Here is an 18,189-nt window from a genome sequence, read left to right on the forward strand (position 1 = left end):
AAGGTCTTGCCCAGTTATAATCTCAATCCATGAATTAAAGACAGAAGAAGTATGTAAGTGAAAGCTGAAAGCAGGATTCCTCTGAAGGAGAGAGCTGATTTTGTTTCAGGTGTTTGGGGCAGCAGGAATTACAAATACCTCACTGGGTATTTGCAAGGTAGGAGGAGACAAGGAAGGGATTTGGGGGGATGACCAGTGGCAGGGAGGTGTTTTGCCTTAGAAATGGTAAGACTTGGGAGCAAGCAGGGGATGGGGGTGGGGGACTGGGGAGAAGAAAGGGGTCCTCCCTGTGAGCTCCCAGAGATCTTCAGGAGCATCTCCTAGCTTCAAGATCTTGGAGACTTGGGGTATACAGAGCAAAGAGATGGTCTAAGACTCACACTGGGGAAGATGAGAGGCAGGACAGAGACTCTGTATGGAAGTAACAGAAGTTGGGGGAGCACTTTGTACTTCCACAGGCAGAGGGAACGGAGGATTTGTAAACTAGAAGACCAAAAAGGCAAGAAATGCACGGTTGACCCTAAGGAAAGAAAACAGCATTTGGAAATTGGAGAAATGGAGGCACAATCCAAAGGGGCTGGGGAGATGGATTCAGACATGTCTGGTCAAGGCCACAAGGACCTCTTGAAGATGGTTGTCCGACATTGCTTAACCACAACCTGTGGCTGGAAATACTTCTTACACAGTCACCCAGCATCCATGTGCAGAGAGTCACCTGTGCACATGCATGCAAACACACAGACACATATAGAAAGAAGAAAAATGGAAGCGACGGGCTGGGAATTGGGGTGCTTATAGTAATTTTATCTGGATCTTATGGGACACGATGGCCCTGGTGACATGCGCATTTTGTTCACAAGAACACCAAGAATGCACTCAGAGTCACCCGACCTCCCCGCTTCCTCAGCCTCCATCATGGGGCTGTGTCTCTGTGTTTAGTTTTGTAACTGTGTGTCTTGCATCTGTTATCTAGGGGTCCGGGGGAACTCTGCCTATGAGACTGTCTTTTGTGCCTGTGTATCTGTATGTCCCTGTGTCTGTCTGTTGCTGTGTACCCCTGCAGGCCACAGAGAAAGAAACATACCAACCTGTGTGCAGGTTTCCAGAATCCTTTCTTCGTGTTTCCTGGATCCTCTGTGTCTTGGGTCTATGAGAAGCCTGGACAGAATCCTGGCTTCACTCTGGAATCAGAAAACCTCAGAGCTGGAAAAGCCCTTGGAAATAATTGGGTTCAAGCACCTCCTTTAGAAACGGGGGAAACAGGATGCATAGTACAGGAAGACAGATGCTGTGAGGAAGGAGAAAGAGTCAGAGAGTCAGAGGTTCTAGAACTGTGCCATCCAACACAGCAGCGCTGGTCATCAATGCCTCCTGAACATTAGAAATGCGAGAAGTCCAAACTGAGATGTGTTGTAAGTGTAAAGTACATTGCCGATTTCAAAGACATGAAAAAAAATCATATGAAAAAAGAACATAAAATTGTTCAATAATGCTTATACTGATTGCATATTTAAGTGATTATGGATACAGCGGGCTAAAAATATATTACTAAAATTAATTTCACCTGTTTATTTTTACATTTTTTAATGTAACTGCCAGAATTAAATTATGTATGCAGGTCCCATTTCTGACTTGCTTTATATTTTCATAGGACACACGACTTGGAATCTTGTATGAGACATTTAGCTTCTCTAAGCCTCAACTTTCCCAACTGTAAAATGGGTATAATGATGCCTATCTCTTGGGATTGTTGTGAGGATTATTTGAGAGAATATATGAAAATACTTTTAAATCATAAGAGCTATTCAGATGAAGGTGTGGGAGGTACTCAGATTTTAGCCAAGAGAACAAAGGTGAAGGATTTAATAATTTGACCTTCCCCAAACAACCATAAAGCCAGCCCTGAGGGTAGGCAGGATTGTGACCACTAATCACCATGGTTTTGGTGCTGGAGAGTAACCCACTCTGCCCCAACCCTGTCCCAACCCTGTAGATTTATTACCCAAACCAATCCTTTCAAAAGCCCAGGCAGCCTCGTTCTTGCTCAGCAACTGGCTTATGAGCCAAACCACATCATCCTCACCAACCACAAGTCTCAGCCACCCCTCCAGCCTCCTCTGGTCCAGCAGCTGTATCCTTTCAAGGTAGCAAGAAGCTTTCTTCCCCAGAGCATCTATCCTTAAAAGGACCACTCCACATTTGAGTGAGATTTCCCAACTGTGTTTTTTCTCTGCTCTTTTGCCAGAGACCCAGGGCACTGAGAACTCCAAAAACAGAGAGATGGCCCCAAATTCGGCCTTGCAGGGAGGGATCAGTCCCTTCCTGAGACCATCACCCAGGGCTATCCCTGTTGCAATGGTGGTCTCGTAACAATCGCTTACAAACCTGGTTAGGCAAGTTGCTTTTGCGTGATGGGGCTATCTTGAGTAAATAGCATCCTATGTCCCCTGCCGGTCACTTGCTCAAGACATTGCTGGACATTGCATTAGAGTCACTGACACACAGAGTTTTGAAAATGAAAACAGGCCCTCTGGCTTCTGATCAGATAGCATTTAACTCATTCATGATTGCGCCAGGATTTCCCAAGGCTCCGGGGCCACAGAATGGATATTGCCACAACGCGAACAGAGGTTGATGGGGACAGTTGGAGCCTCAGGCCACTTACAGGAGGAGGCTTCCAAAGACGAGCAGGCCACCAGGGGTCTGCATCACCTTGACCCCAATAACCCCCACATGGGCCTCTTCTGGGGCTCTTTAGCAAGTTGGCTAAACCTGGGGGCCAGGTTCAACCCCCAGGGGTTTGGGGGAGTAAGTTTTTGCCCCTTATTTTGGGGACTTGTCCCGATGATAGATAGAGCTCCTGAGTTGAAAGAGATGGACAAGATGTATCCTAGCCACCTATTGCAATGTAACAAATCAGGCCAAAACATCAGGGCTTAAAACAATGACTGTGACTTCTCATAGTTCTGTTGGTCGGCTAGACAGTTCCTCTGCTGGTTTTGTCGGGGCCATTGGAAGGTCAGTTGGCATGGAAGGTCCAAGATGGCCTCACTCATGAGTCTGGTAGATGGTCCTGGCTGTTGCTGGGGGCACCCCAGTCCTTCTGCATGTGTCCTGTCATCTTTCAGTTGGTGAACTTCTGGCTGCCTTATGTGGGGTCTCGGGAGAGCATCCCAAGGGGCAAAGGTGAAAGCCACAGAGCATCTGGATGCCTCGGTTCCAGAACTCACACAACCTCACTTCCACCACGTGCTGCCGGTCTAAGCGACTCCCCAGAATCAGCTCAGGTTCTAGGAATCAAGAAATAGATTCTTCCTCTTTACAGCAGTTGCTGAAACACATGTTTTTCAAATCTAGCACAAGGTGAGAAAATATAAATGGCTCCATGGAAAAACTTCCTTACTATTAGAAAATAATTTGGCCAAGGTGTACTTTCTTGAATCAGAACTCCAGACACCTAGACTGAAGAGAACTTCCCTCTGATCTGTGAGTGTGTGTACAAAGGTAAGTCGCCGGCTCCCACGAAGTCAGACTGAGGGCAGACTTTCTCAGCCCTGGCTGAGTATAAAAGTCCCTTGAGAGGCAAATCCCAAACTCCTGGACCTCCACCCCCACCCCAAGACCTACTGAATAGGAACTGTGATTGGGGGTGGGGCAGCAGAGGATTAGGCCCAGTAAGCTGCATTCTCAAAAATTCTCCCAGTAATTCTGATCCACAGTCATGGTTAAGAAGCACTGAATTAGCTAACAAGTTTAAGGGCAAAAAGATCAAGGCAGGAACTTGAGAAATATGGGCAATGAGCCCATTGTTTATAGAGAAGCTTCTCTTTAATCCAACCTAATAGGTCACTGGGCTTCCCCAGTGGCTCAGCAGTAAAGAATCCACCTGCAATGCAGGAGACACAGGCTCAATCCCTGGGTCAGGAATATCCCCTGGAGGAGGAAATGGCTGCTGCTACTGCTGCTGCTACTACTGCTAAGTAGCTTCAGTCATGTCTGACTATTTGCGACCCCAGAGACAGGATCCCACCAGGCTCCGCCCTCCCTGGGATTCTCCAGGCAAGAACCCTGGAGTGGGTTGCCATTGGAGGAAATGGCAACCCACTCCAATATTCTTGCTAGGAAAATCCCACTGACAGAGGAGCCTGGAGGGCTATAATCCATGGGGTCACAAAGAGTTGGACACAACTGAAGTGACTGAGAAGGCAGGCAGGCAACAGGTCACTGGTGGGGCTACTGGATTCTAACACTGGAGTCTAGAGTAAACAGGACTAGGTCCCTGCCCCCAAATTAGAGCCCCCATGCTCTGCCCCAAGCCCCATTCTGTAGCCCTTTTGCATTTAATGAATGCATTAATTCATTCAACCTCTACAACACCATGAGGTGGGTACCCTCATGGGCCCCATTTTACAGAGAAACTGAGGCTCAGAGTAGTAATGTCATTTGAACCCAGTCACACAGCCAGTAAAGAGGTAAAGTTGAAATTCACCAGGCCACTTGGCTTCAGAGTCCATACACTTAGCCTTTAGACCACCTGCCTCACTCACAGCTAACCATCGAAGCTAGGAGGCCATGAGCACTCCAGGCAAAGAAAGGAAGGGGCCAGGAGGTAGGGGTCTCTGCTTTCTCTGGTTCTCCGGCCCTTTACTTTTTAGTGTTTATTTATTTAAGTTTTTTAGCCACTCAGGTCTCAGTTTCGGCACGCAGGATCTTCTCTGTGTCCCTCAGGATCTTTTATATCAGCACCCAGGGCTTCTCTCTAGTCGTGGGGATTGGGCTTAGTTGCCCTGCGGCATGTGGGATCTTAGTTCCCCTGCACTGGAAGGCAGATTCTTAACCATGGGACCCTCATGGAAGTCCCTGCTGGCCCTTTTTTAACCAGCGGCTCTCAGCTCAGCTCAGGTTGTACATTAGAACCACCTGGGGAACTCATAGACTAGGGATGTCTTGCCCCCAGAGATCGTATCCACTTACTCTCCGTGGGACCCAGTCATGGAAGTTTTTTAAAAACTCCCAGAGGGAACTCTTGGACTCAGCCAGAGCTGAGAACAGAAGGTCCGCAGCTGGGAAAAAATCCCCCATCTCAGCCGTGAGGATGGTGGCCCCTGTGTTGGGGACACCTGTGACCACCATATCTCATCAACTTCTGAGAAATCAGACAAGCTCAAGCCAAGAGGGGCCCTCCTAATAGACTAGACACTGGCTAGTCTGTCCTGGCTAGCCCCTGCCTGGACTGAGCACTGGCAACCCATGGGTGGCCTGGAAATGATCCTGACACTCCACCCAGACATTCTGATTGGGTTGGTCTGGGACAGGGTGGGTCATCTTTATACCCATCCCCTAAATTGATTCTAACGTGTAGCTGGTTTGGAACTACTGATCCAGCCCTAGATATTCAGTTAACCAATGAAGAAAACCAGGCTCAGAGAGAAGTGACTTGCCCAAGGTCATACAGCACGCTTGCTCCAGAGGTCAGCCTAGAGTCCGAACGCCTAGCCAGCACTATTTCTATGCTGTAATGCATAGAGTTTGCAAAAGTATTTCACATAAGTTACCTAGTCAGTCTATACACTGCAACACTGGGTTGTTTCCTGTCCCCATCCTCTCATCTCACAAAATGTGAAACCAGGGCCCAGAGGAGGAAAGTGACCTGCCCAAAGCCGCACAGTGACAGAAACCAGCTAGGAACTCAGGTGTCCTGACTGCAGGTCGGGGACATGGCCACTCCTCTAGATGCCCACGGCTGGTCATCTGACAGCTAAGCTCCACCAGCCCATGGGATTCTCCTGAGCCTCCACACCATGAGCTGAGTTTGGACACACACACACACCCAGCTCCAGGATAGGCTGCGCAGGAATCTCCTGGTGGAAGTTGCCAGACACACTGGTAGTTTTACTCAATGATGATCCCTTACCCACTGTTCCAGGACACAACGAGCTTTCCTGTTTACAACACATATTTGCATCTATTGTCTCTTAGGTGCATTCAGGACAATCCCTATTCTACCAAACTGCAGACTGCAGCTCAGGGATCTTTCAAGACTTTGCCCCGGAATCAAAGCCAGACCTGGATCTAGAACCAGTTCCATGCTCCATCCACCTGCAGCCAGTCTCCAGAGTCTGGGCTTGGGACCTCCTGTGCTGTGCTTCGGGGAAGTGTTTTCTGCCTGCCTGGACAGAGGGACAGAAGTCAGGATGGAGGTAGGGTGGGGCAGGAATGGCACAGGGCAGGGGCCCTGGTTTGATCATTTCTGGTTTCAGGTTGCTGCTGCTAAGTCGCTCAGTCGTGTCCGACTCTTAGCGACCCCATGGACTGCAGCCTACCAGGCTCCTCCATCCATGGGATTTTCCAGGCAAGAGTACTAGAATAGGGTGTCATTGCCTTCTCCGGGTTTCAGGTTATCTGTTGTCAAAATATAGATGTTCCCCAAAGTGGTAGATGCAGAAAACAGACCTCACTTCTCACTTTAGACAAAACCCAAAACAGGTGATTTCTACCTTTCTTCTCATTTGATCGTTTGAGGATGAGGAATATTAAAACCTGCTTTCTCCCCGTCCACATCTCCTGACAATGACTGGACATAGGGGGCCAGGCCTTCAGGAAGGGCCCAGGATGGGTGATCATTTATTTTACTTATATGCACTGATGTGACCGTACCCTAAGTGTTCTGAAATTAACTCATTTCAATATTCAAACTAGCTCAAGAAAAGGCCAGTGCTATGATCCCCACTTTAGAGATTAGGAAATAAGGTACTGAGAGGTTCTCTGAGTTGCGCAACAGCACACAGCTAGGAAGAAGAGGAGGCAGGGTTTGACCCCAAGCAACCTGGGTGGCGCTAGTAGAAAAGAACCCTCCTGCCGATGCAGGATTCCTGAGTTGGGAAGATCCCCTGGAGGAGGGCATGGCAACCCCCTCCAGTATTCTTGCCTAGAGACTTCCCATGGACAGAGGAACCTGGTGGGTTATGGTCCATGGAGTTGCAAAGAGTAGGATAAGACTGAAGCGACTTAACATGCAAGCACAGCCTAGCTGCATATCCTTCTTAACAGACTATGGTTTACTGTGTAACACCGTTCTGGGATTCTGGGTTAAGACAGTCCCTCCAGGAAGGTTCTAAGAGCAGCGCAGAACAAGACCTCACACTCAGCTACTGAAGACAGAGTGTGGACTCCACATTTTCAGAGTAGGGGTCAGAGAACACACACCCAGATGTGTGGGTGCCCATTGCAGACCCTGGCCACACCCTCCACCCTCCTTCTCACGAGCGCTGCTGTGATTAGAATCTGCAGCTCCTGTGGTTGGTGTAATAATTCCCTTTGTACAGGATGGAACATTGAGCTGGGAGAGGATATAAGTGACTTACTCACAGCCACAAGGGCTTCTCTGGTAGCTCGGTGATAAAGAATCATCCTACCAATGCAGGAGCTTCAGGAGATGTGGGTTTGATCCCTGGGTCAGGAAGATCCCCTGGAGAAGGAAAAGGCAACCTACTCCAGTATTCTTGCCAGGGAAAGCGTATGGACTCAGGAGCCTGGTGGGCTTCTGTCCATGGGGTTACAAAGAATTGGACATGACTTAGCAACTAAACAACAGCAAAGCCACAAAGCTAATAAGTGGCAAACCTTGGAATCTCACCCCCAGGTTCTGCCCCTCACTTCATTTGGCTCTTTCCAAGATCCCTCAGAAGGATTCAGCAGAAACTGTGATTGCCATTATGAAAAGGCTAAGGTGCAAAATTATATGATCCGTATGTAATTCCAGGCTTCTTAGCTGCTGAAAGTGTCCTCTTCTGCCTCCCACTTCCACCATTGGTCTGTGTGTATTGTTGCCATTTTAGTAACCTGTGTCCGGGATATAGAAACACATGTTAACCTGCTTGGTGTGCTGCTGCTAAGTCACTTCAGTCATGTCCGACTCTGTGCGACCCCATAGACGGCAGCCCACCAGGCTCCCCCGTCCCTGGGATTCTCCAGGCAAGAACACTGGAGTGGCTTGCCATTTCCTTCTCCAATGCATGGAAGTGAAAAGTGAAAATGAAGTCGCTCAGTCGTGTCCGACCCTCAGCGACCCCATGGACTGCAGCCTTCCAGGCTTCTCAGCAAATGGCCCCATGGACCCTTGGTCTTAAAGAGAACAGGTCCAGTCTTGCCTGGCAGCTTGGTTATGGACTGAGAGCCCCTCCTGGCTCTCTTCAGATGTCCAGAGGGCCAGTTCCACCCTCGTAGATGCATGGTAGGACCAGTTACCAAGGGAGGAGGCAGGGTTCATTGGAACAGAGGGCCATGTTCCAAAGGGGCCAGAGGCCATCAATGCCAAGCCTGATGTTCAGAGTAATCACAGCAGCTAACGTGTTCAATATTATGTGCCAGGTGTCCCTGTAAGAGTGTTAAGCCTGGCATCACCTGGACTGTGGGCTCTACAGACTCTTAGATGTTGGCTGCCCTCAGAAGCAGTGGGACCTGAGGATCACCTGTCACTGCAGCCGGGAGGGCACTTGGCTAGGGCTGGAGGGTCTGCCGGGGTCCACCCCCAGCCCCGAGATCCTGGGCCCACCCCCAGCCCCGAGATCCTGGGCCCTGCCCCCCATGCACCCTTTCCCAATTTCCATTTTGCAATCACCTGATCGCAAACATCCCAGTAACCATCCGCAGCCTGAGAACACATCCTCCTGACCCTTTTCTATATCCCCCAGGGATATGCGGGAGGAGAAGCCTCAGCTATCAGTCAGGAGGCCAAGAGATGCCACTGGGTCCTGGCCAGATGCCTGAGCACCAGCCACACTGTCAAAGCATCTTGACCAGCCCCAAACTCAGTGAAGAAAGGGAATCAGTAGAGAAGAAACTGAGCAGCAGTCTTAGCAATGTCTTGTTCGAGGTGCCTCCAAGGTGTCTTAAGTGAAACAGTAACCAAACAACAAATCAATTAAGAAATGGGCAGAGGACTTGTACAGACATCTATCCAAAGAAATCATCCAAACAGTCCACAGGGATGTGAAAAGATGCTCAAAGTTACTAACCAGGGAAATGCAAATGAAATCACAATGAAATACCATCTCACAACTGTCAGAATGGTTGTTCTGAAAAAGACAAGAGATGACGGATGCTGGTGAGCTGGAAAGGGGGCCCTCGTGTAGTACTGGTGGAAATGTACATTGGTGCAGCCAGTATAAAAAACAGCATGGTGCTTCCTCAAGAAACTAAAAACAGAATTGCCATATGAGTTAGCAATTCTTCTGCTGAGTATATGTCCAAAGGAAATGAAATCATTAACTTGAGAAGAGTTATCTGCTCCCCATTTTCATAAAATTAAATTTTTTCAGCATAAAATTATGCTGCAGCATTATTTACAGCAAGCAATTGAAACAGCCTAAGCGTCCCTCAGTGGGCTTCCCGGGTGGCTCGAATGGTAAGGAATCTGCCTGCAATGAGGGAGACCTGGGTTCGATCTGTGGGTTGGGAAGATCCCCTAGAAGAGGGCATGGCAACCCACCCCACTATTCCTGCCTGGAGAATCCCACAGACAGAGAAGCCTGGCGAGCTATATAGTCCTTGGGGTTGCAGAGTCGGACATGACTGAAGCAACTGAGCACAAGTAGATAGAAGTTGCTATTAAATCAATATAGCATTTTATAATCAATGAGAATGGGAAATAGAGCCTACGCTTTTGTCCCCTTCAGAACCAGAAATAGTCAAGCCAAGCTCAATAGTGAAACCAGACTCACCCTTCCATGGTATCAAATACCCTGCAAGGACTTGTACTCAGCAGCATTTCTTTTTTCTTTTCCGTACTTCCAGGGGGTGGCATTTCCCTCCAGACCTGGGAGGTGTACCTTTTGATCATTATCGAGCCATCTGTCAGCACCACTCTACCTGGCTCCGGAGCTTCTCCTTCCCAGAGGGCCCATCTCTCCTTGAGTGGCCCCACCAGGATCATCCTGGAGATACAGACCGTCACAGGGAAAGCAGCTGTGAGGATCAGCCACTCCAGGAACTGGCTCGGACACCCCAGTTTTCCCAGAGAGAGCATCTGTGAGCACGCCAAGGGCTGGGTCCCACAAAGCCTGCCTTCCCTGCAGGGACTCCCAAGGCCTCAGCGTATCTCCCATCTCCCAGTGAAGCAATCTACATAATGAGCCACATTAATATCGAGGCGACCTGAGGCCACTTGTCTCAACCTGGAGCCCAGGTGCTGTCGCAACGAGCACATAAATGATTATTCAGCTCCCTTCCAACCAGCTGAGCAAAGATTAATGGGGTCTCATTCTGGGATGGCTGCCTAGCACCCTACTTCCCTGGGCTGGACTCTGTCCCCAGAACAGGTTTTTCAGGAAAACTGACCCCTATGCACCACAAGGGTACTCTTCTGACATGGCAGCTGAAATGCCAAAACAGCCCCAGGGAGTCTGTACCTCACTCTGGCTCTGGATATTCTTTGAAAGGCTGTTTTGTTAAGCAACATCCTTTGAGCCTTTTTGTATGGGCAAGACACCCTCCAGGCTACTGCAATGCTCTAAGGAAGACCCTCTGACCTCCACTCCAATGTCCTACCATTTCATAAAAGAAAACACATCTAACTGAAAAGATGAATGAGGTGGGTGGGGAGTAGGGCTAGCCTCTACAATGACTGAGCACAGAGGGAAATACCACCCCTAAAGGTATCACTCCCCTCATTTGAAAGGCTTCCCTAGAGGCTCAGTGGTCAAGAATCCACCTGCAAGCGCAGGAGACTCGGGTTTGATCCCTAGTCCGGGAAGATCCCACATGCCACAGAGCAATTAAGCCCAGGAGCCACAACCACTGAAGCCCTCCTGTGCCCTAGAGCCTGTGCTCTGCAACGAGAGAAGCCACTGCAGTGAGAAGCCCGCTCACTGCCACTAGAGAATAGACCCTGTCTGTGGCAATTAGAGAAAAGCCCATGCAGCAACAAAGACCCAGCACAGCCAAAAATAAAATAAATAATTTAAAAAAAAAAAAAAAAGAACCAGGACAGGAATTCTCTAATAATTCTCCACGTGGCCTAAGGAGATTTACTCTCCCTCTCTGAACTTTTAATCCTGGGCAAATCCAGGACTAGCTAAGTCCTAGCTTCATTATTCCACCAGTGTCAGTACAGGCGGGTCTGCCTCCATTGCCCAGATGTTACCCAGGCTTAGTGGGTAACAAGAATGATGTGGATAAAGGTGCCACAGCTGGCTGGCTCTGCATTGAGGAGGGAAGATGGGAGGCCATACAACTGTCACCAGCAATGACGGACCTTCAAGGGAAGACAGGGATTGGAAGGGAGGCAGTGGGGGATGCAGGGTACATTTTATAGACAACAGAAAAGGCTCAGAGGTGGAGAAACAGGCAAGGTAAACTGAGGTTATGGTGAGAACATGGAAGGGACTCTCAGACCGGTGGCTCTGCCAAACTCCCAGAACCTTCCTTTCCAGAATTTTCCATCCCCTAAGAGATGAAGCTGCATTGCTCAACTATTGTGCTCAGTTTCTCATGGGTGTTCCAAGTCCGTTCCCAGAGATGGTATCAGCATGGGTCGTGGATTACCGTATGAATTGACTTTGAGTCTGGAAGGGTTAGCTGAATACCTACTCATTGGTACCCAGCAGCACACATCTCGCCACGACCTTTTCACTTTTGAAGCCCATCCAAATGCTACCTCCATCATGGCTGCACCCTGCATAAGGAATAACTCTGTGTGCAAATCCAGGCTCAACCTTTTAGGAGCTATGTGCCCTTATGCAAGCTATAAACCTCAGTTTCCCAACCTGTAAAATAGGAAGTAACGCTAGCACCTATCACAAAGGTTCCCTGGGAGACTTAAATAAGTCTAACACGGGTATAGTCTCTAGAACACCACTTTCCCTTAACATACAATAAATACTGCGTTGATGTTAGGGATGGCCGGTGACAGTGTGTAGCTCTCCTTTATTCCCTCCTCTGGGAATTCCCTGTATCAGCACAACGCCTTTGCCAGGAGGTGCCCAGGAGAGAAGTGCTGAGTAATTGACATGACTTGGACTGGAAAACCTGAGACAACATTGCACAGAGGCTCCTGCGTGGGCTTCAAGTCCCACAGCCTGTGTTTGAATTCCAGCCCTGCTACTTGACTTCAGCAAGTTACTTAACCTCAGGAGAGAAGGCTTCCTGGAGGAGGTGATGTCTGCATCTTGCAACATATGGAGGAGTCAGCAAAGGGGAGGAGATGGGAGAAGAATGGACAGTCAAGGCAGGATCAGAGGAACAAAGACAGCCCTTGAAATATATAAAAGAGATATGTTGACAGGTGAGGCTAAAAAATAGAGCTCAGGTGACTGAAATCTTGATGGCCAGGCTGGTAAGAATTGGGGATTTTATCCGGAAAGCAATGAGGACTTGTTGAAGGGTTATAAACGAGAGAACCACATGATCAGGTTTACAATTTTGGAAGCTCTACTCATCTGTCCTCATAAACATCCCAAACTTCCTTGAGCTCCTATCTCCAAGAGGGAGTCTGCAGAAGGTTAAGGGCACCTCACAGCCACGCAAGGCCCATTTCCTTTATATCACCATGTTTTGAGCCCCTTCCTTTAACTCCATGCTATGATTTAACAAAGTTACTTTATCTCTCTGAACCACAATTTCCTCATCTACAGTGTAAAGTAACAGCAGTCTGTAGTTGGACTCTTGTAAGAGTGAACCTGGGATTCCACCTGTAAATGCCTAGTCCAGCACCTGGCCCATTAGACAGGCACAGTAAAGGAGCTGCCCTTTCCTCTCCTTTTTCTGAGATGCATTCTTCTTGTTCCAGGCTGAAAATCAACAATTTCTAAACATGTTCTTTGATCGATTGATTAGATGTTTGGTATTTTCCACAACAAAGGTCCGTCTAGTCAAGGCTATGGTTTTTCCAGTAGTCATGTATGGATGTGAGAGTTGGACTATAAAGAAAGCTGACCGCTGAAGGACTGATGCTTTTGAACTGTGGTGTTGGGAGAAGACTCTTGAGGGTCCCTTGGACTGAAAGGAGATCCAACCAGTCAATCCTAAAGGAAATCAGCCCTGAATATTCATTGGAAGAACTGATGTTAAAGCTGAAACTCCAATACTTTGGCCACCTGATGTAAAGAACTGACTCATTGGAAAAGACCCTGATGCTGGGAAAGATTGAAGGCAGGAGGAGAAGGGAACAACAGAGGATGAGATGGTTGGATGGCATCACCGTCTCAGTGGACGTGAGTTTTAGTAAACTCCAGGAGTTGTTGATGGACAGGGAGGCCTGGTGTGCTGCAGTCCATGGGGTCACAAAGAGTCGGACACAACTGAGCAACTGAACTGAACTGAACTGATTTTCCACAATCGTAGTTTTGATTATCCATGAGCAACTCTGGGGCTTCCCAGGTGGCACTAGTGATAAAGAACATGCTTCCCAATGCAGGAGACATAAGACACGTCGGTTCAAACCCTGGGACAGGAAAATCCCTTGGAGGAGGGCATGGCAACACACTCCAGTATTCTTGCCTGGAGAATCCTGTGGACAGAGGAGCCTGGCAGGCTACAGTCCATAGGGTTGCAAAGAGTTGGACATGACTGAAGCAACTTAGCACGCACACAGGCATGAGCAGCTCTGAAGGCCTCTAACATGGTAGTGACTCTTAATTTAGCTGAAGTCTCGAATTAGAATTACAGAAGCATAAAGATGGCAAGAAGGGCGAGTCATTTAGCAAATGAATCTGACTGTATTAGTCGGGTAAAGACTGGGCTGCTCTAACAAAGAGGTCCAAAAATGCAATGGCTTAAACAATATGGAGAATTCTCTTTCATGAAACAGCCCTGAGGTGAGCTGTCCAGGTCATCAAGGGGGCTCTGCTCCATATAGTCATTCAGGAACTCAGACTCGCATGTCCTTTTGCTCCACCATCCCCCAGACTAGAATATTGTTGCTGTCTGCCTGGTCCAAATTGAGTCACCATCACACCTAGGTTCCAGTTGTCAGAGTAAAGAAGGGCTTTGTCCAGTTACCCAAGTCTCAGACCCACACATGGCACACATCACTTCTACTGGCGAGCACTCAGGCTCTTGTGTGTGTGTGCTCAGTGACACAGTCGGGGCCGACTCTTTGCAACCCCATGGACTGTAAACTGCCAGGCTCCTCTGTCCATGGAATTTTCCAGGCCAGAATACTGGAGTAGGTCATCATTTCCTTCTCCAGAGGATCTTCCCGACCCAGGGATCGAACCTGTATCTCCTATTTTGGCAGGTGGATTCTCAACCATGTACTACCTGGGGAGCCCACACTCAGGTTGGCCACATCTAACTGCTGAGAAGGTTGGGAAATGCAGTTTAGCTGACCACCTACAAGCCCAGCTACGATCCTAACAACAGAACACATGGAAGAATGGATTCTGGAAGCCAGCTCATCAACCTGCCTCCCTGGCTGACCATCAAGCATCTGTGGGATATGGGACTTTGTTGTAAGTCACCATAGGTGCTTCACAGACGCATACTGCTCCCCCAACACTGCGGTTTACAATCTGGGGGAGCTGATAAGCCATTAGACAGGATACTGTCTCTCCATGTCAGCTACAGACCTTCCATTCCTTGTTTTTATAACCCAGGCCAAATTCACAATTATTTTATATTCTTGGCCCCTGTAGGCATTTGAGTCTGGGCCCTTGTTCTTTAATATCAATTGTAATGCTTATTATTGAGGCTGAGATAATACTATCAAGATGTTATGACAGAGATTCATACCACCCATCATGCCACTTATAGGGCTGTGTTACGTGCCATATGCTTTCATCCCGGTCGGCTTGCTGCTCACCAAAACCAGTGTTCTCTTCACCCTGGGCACACAGCTAGACTACATTTCCCAGCCTCCCCTGCAGCCAGGTGTGGCCATGGGACTGAGTCCTCTGCAGTGTAACATGAATAGAGACATTACTCAGGCCTGGCCCGTAAGACCTGCATGTACTCTTTAACTTCTGGTTGAAGGGATGGCTAGAATGACCTCAGGGTGACCTTAGGAGCACATTGGTTTTCCCAGATGATTACATAGAGAACAGCTAGCAGCAACTTGAAACCTGTAATATGAACCAAAACCTGTAATATGAACCAAAAACCCTTTGTTAAACCATATACGTTTGGGGCCTATTTGTCACCGCAGTTAGCCCATCCTAACCAGTACACTCCATTTTATAAGTGTAGCAATGGGCACACAGAAAGGTCAAGACATCTGTTTAGTGTCACAAAGATAATGTGGAATGCAGGGGTTCAGACCCACCTGTGTTCCAGATAACTCTTGTGCCTTATCTTTTAGCCAGGTTTGTTGAGGTATTAGTTACACGCAACAAAACTGATCTTTCTTAAGAGTACAGTTTCATGACTTTTGATAAATGCAGTCATATACCCATTAATGCAATCAAGATACAGAACACTTCTGTCATTCCCAAAAGGTCTCCTGTGCTTTTTGGCAGTCAGTCTCCTTCTATTTATTCCCTCTTTCCCCAGCCCTTGGCAACCATTCATCTGATTTCTGTCTCTGTGCTTTTGGGATCACAGAGTATGTGGCCTTTCAAGCCTGGCTTCTTTCGCTAAGCACAATGATTCTCATATTTGCCCACGTTGTCCCGCTATTATTCCTTCACTGAGTAGTATCCCAGTGCATGGAGGTACTCACTATTATTCCTTCACTGAGTAGTATCCCAGTGCATGGAGGTACTCACTATTATTCCTTCACTGAGTAGTATCCCAGTGCATGGAGGTACTCACTATTATTCCTTCACTGAGTAGTATCCCAGTGCATGGAGGTACCACAATTTGTTTACCAGCTGATGAAGATCTGGGTTTTTTCCAGGTCAGGGCTGTTCCAAGTACAGTTGCTATGAATATTCACATACAGGTGTACGTGTGGACTTAGATTTTCATTTCTCTGCGGACTGATGGGTCAGAGAGAAAGTATATGTTTACCTTCATAAGAAACTGCCAAAGTATTTTCCAAAGTGATTTCCCAGATTTTTACGAATATGACGCTGAAAGTGAAAAATGAAGCCCTTGTTTCAACCACAACATGATCCAAAGCAAAAACTTTAATAACCAGGAAGACAGTGCGGAAATGTGTCCAAAGACATCAAAACAATGAAGAGCTGTATGCCACTTACCTCCCAGGAGCCCAAGACACTGTGGTTCCAGAGGCAGCCCAACTAATGGAGGATGAGCATCCCCAGGAGAAACAAGCTTGACCCCTGGCCCGTCAAGTTGGTCTGGCCATGAAGTTGACCACAGAGATCAAGGTCACACTGGTGTTCACCAAGGATGCTATCAAGGTCAATAAGTGTGAGGTCAAACACACTGTAGAGAAGCTCTACTACCTTGACCAGCCACAGCCAACACTCTGACCAGCTCTTATAGTGAGAAAACAGTGTGCATTTAATCCCTGCCTATAGCACTTTGGATGCTGAAAAAAAAAAATTGTGATCATCTAATCGGAGTTTGGTTGGCTAATTCTAATTATAATATGCTTTTTTTTTAAACTATCTTAAAAATAAAAAACATTTACTCCATTTTGCATTCTCACCAGCAATGTGCAAGAATTCCAGTTGCTCCAAATTTTTACCAGCAGCTGGCATTGTCAGTCTTTTGAACTTTAGTCATCCCAGTGTCTGTATATTAATATTTCACTTTGGTTTTAATTGACATTTCACTGATGGCTAACAGTGCAGAGCGTCTTTTCATGGACCTCCTAGCCATTTGTACATATTCTTTGGTAAAGTGTTTATAAAAAAATAATCTTTTGTCCATTTCTTAATTAGATTGTTTTCATCACAAATATTTTCTCCCAGATTGTGGCTTATCATCTCATTTCCTTAATAGTGTCTTTCAAAAGGCATACATTTTCATTTTGATGAGGTAGAATTTATCATTTTTTTCTATTATGGTTTGTGTTTTCTGTGCTGTCAGTTTTTTTATATGATTTAAAATTGTGTTTAGGCCTCATCCAGAGAACTTTCTCTCCAAGATGAAATTGGATGTTTTTAGAAGGCTAAATTTACACATCAGATTTACGTGGGGCACGGGAGTAGGGAGGGAGTAACTTGACTTTTCATTTGGTGTGTTGAGACTTTGCAAACTTGTGCTTATGACACTAATCACCCAGTGAGAAAGAAAAAATAATAAGGTAATTTGAAAAGGCAGGTCAGAAGTTTTGTGAGCATTAGATTCTCTTAGCAGAAGCCTGATTAAGGAGGTAAAAGAGGATGGAGTCTTGCTAAATGAGCAGAACACAAAAACAAGGCCCACGGGCCTGGCACAAATTATCTGAAACCTGCAGGCAGGTCTCTAACCCACAACCTGCACTTGACCAGAAGAAAATGATTTCTCCTGCTCAACGAGGCTCCGTTCTGGAAGGGCCATTTATTCCCTTCCACGCTAGGCGGACTTTAATAAGCAAAGCACACAACTTCTTGCAAACAGCCCAGGCAGGAGGATTAACTCGTTATTTCCCCTGCTATTACAACCAGTCAGATGATTCTGGAACAATTTGAGAGCCAGTATAGCAGGAGGGGCCAACAGTAGATCACAGATTTCCCATGGCTCTCGCAGTGTCCTACTGGCTGCAGAGCCCACTGGAGCCAGCCCAAGGAATTTTGGGGTTGACATTATGTGGCTGCCAAGCCTACAACTGCTGACCCGGGCTAATTTGAGACAGCATCCGTGCTTGCTGCTGTGTTATAGGTTCATTCCATAGCCATTCCCATCAGGGCTTGTCCAAAAAAATTGCACAGAAGGTCACATGGTCTGGACTCATTGAAAGTAAAAGGCTATTTGTCTAAATCTGGATTTTTAAAGAAAGAGACACACTAGGTAATAAAAAATAGAGTCCCTGAACTTTGATGTTGGAAGGCTAGAGTTAGACTTGACAGATTTACTAGCTGTATGACCAAGAGCAATGTATTCCACCTCCCTGGTCCTCAGTTTGCTGTTTAGTCGTTAAGTTGTGTCCAAGTCTTTGCAAAATCTATGGCTATAGCCCTCAAGGCTCCTTTGTTCATGGGATTTCCCAAATAAGAATGCTGGAGTAGGTTGTCCTTTCCTTCTCGAGGGTATCTTCTTGATCCAGGGATCAAATCCACGTCTCCTGCATCGCAGGCAGACTGTTTTACTGCTAACCACCTGGGAAGCCTCAGTCTCCTCACCTATAAAACAGGAATTGAT

General features: G+C 47.3%; 1 long non-coding RNA gene across 1 annotated transcript in view; it reads right to left on the bottom strand.

Moving 5' to 3' along the window:
- Positions 1-18,189, bottom strand: part of LOC133260359 (uncharacterized) — a 57,275-nt gene that overhangs the window by 7,809 nt on the left and 31,277 nt on the right. The window contains exon 3 of the long non-coding RNA XR_009740783.1: positions 1,089-18,170. This is a non-coding gene — a long non-coding RNA (uncharacterized LOC133260359). The remainder of the gene's footprint in view (positions 1-1,088; positions 18,171-18,189) is intronic.

This window comes from Bos javanicus, chromosome 14 (genome assembly GCF_032452875.1).
Source record: "Bos javanicus breed banteng chromosome 14, ARS-OSU_banteng_1.0, whole genome shotgun sequence".
NCBI lineage: Eukaryota > Metazoa > Chordata > Mammalia > Artiodactyla > Bovidae > Bos > Bos javanicus.